Source organism: Prionailurus bengalensis, chromosome C2 (assembly GCF_016509475.1).
Source record: "Prionailurus bengalensis isolate Pbe53 chromosome C2, Fcat_Pben_1.1_paternal_pri, whole genome shotgun sequence".
Lineage (NCBI taxonomy): Eukaryota > Metazoa > Chordata > Mammalia > Carnivora > Felidae > Prionailurus > Prionailurus bengalensis.
The window spans coordinates 90,270,345-90,271,755 of record NC_057350.1 but is presented as its reverse complement, the minus strand read 5'-3'; the positions used below and the strand labels follow the sequence as shown (position 1 = coordinate 90,271,755).

Genomic DNA, 1,411 nt, shown 5'->3' with positions numbered 1-1,411 from the left:
TGCAACATCTGAGTCCCACCGACTTCATCTTTACAATCTAACCAAGGCAGGGCTTTCCCCCAGAGCCGAAATGCACCAGTTTCCGTTGGTTTGTTTTGCTTCTGCCAAGAGATTTTTTTTTGAAAGGAATGGATTTTGAGGAGAAAAAACAAGGAGCAGAAAGGTATGGAATAGAAAATAAATACAAAAGCAAGCTGTTTCGCTGTTCTATAGCCACAATAATCCGTACAGAAAATGCCCTGTACAAAATACAATAAAGGTCCAAAGATTGAGCCATTCCCATAGGCAAGGCCGAAGAAATCAGTGCTTGAAATTTAGGCTTTTAGTCCTTGTTTTGGGACGGATCACTGGGTTTGTGGACAAACCCCTGGGCATAGTCCATGCCTTTAACTAGATTTAAACAGAACAAATGGCCACCTGGCCCAGGTAAAAGTAGATGAAGTGTTTGGTTTCATGTGTCACAGAACTACTTAAGTTCCTCCCCACAATGCAGTAACAGGTGGGTTTGTACTCTCATCAAACTCCTTCATAAGGGCCGCAACAGCCTTCTCTATGTTCTATTTCTCCAACACCTGAGTAGTACGCTCTGCCAGGTCCTGTTGCATTTTCTGGGGCATACGGGCATTTTTTTTTTATCACATCTTTTTGGTGACACATGGTTGCCATGGGTGGGACTGGCCAACTGCAACGGTCTCCTGGGGGAGGGGCTGGCGATTCTCAGCCCCGGCAGGAGTGGCCATCCCTGTTGAAGCCTTGGCCCATCTCTGAAATGCACCAGTTTTGTTAGGTATACAGCTTGCCTCACTAGGTAGTATGGTTGCTGACTTGCAGCTGGACAACATCACAAAGAGCCCACGTTGCATTATGCCCTGTCGTCCACAATGTTGTTTTATCTCAAGGCTAGTTCCTTTTAGAGCTTTAGGATGCTTCCAGTAGAAATCTGGGCCACATGGCATGCTATTCACATTCAGTGGGAGAGAGAGAATGGTTCTCAGAAGGATCCTAGGAGGGAGAGAAGGATTTTTCCCATAAAGCTCTGAAAAACCATTTCTCTTGGCTCATTGGTTGAAATACTGACACATGTCCATTCTTTTTTTTTTTTTTTAACGTTTATTTATTTATGAGACAGAGAGAGACAGAGCATGAACGGGGGAGGGTCAGAGAGAGGGAGACACAGAATCTGAAACAGGCTCCAGGCTCTGAGCTGTCAGCACAGAGCCCGATGCGGGGCTCGAACTCATGGACCGCGAGATCATGACCTGAGCCAAAGTCAGCCACTTAACCGACTGAGCCACCCAGGCGCCCCCACATGTCCATTCTTAAACTGGCTGACTCCAAGATTAATCTGATTGGTTTAAAGTCTTAATCATGATCCTTCCCTGGAGCAAAATGGAGTCAGATTCCTCTGAAT

At 45.9% G+C, this 1,411-nt stretch overlaps 1 pseudogene; it reads right to left on the bottom strand.

The window, feature by feature from the left end:
* Positions 1 to 250: 250 nt before the first annotated feature.
* On the bottom strand, positions 251 to 657 carry LOC122491717 (annotated as a pseudogene).
* Between the last annotated feature and the right edge of the window lie 754 nt (positions 658 to 1,411).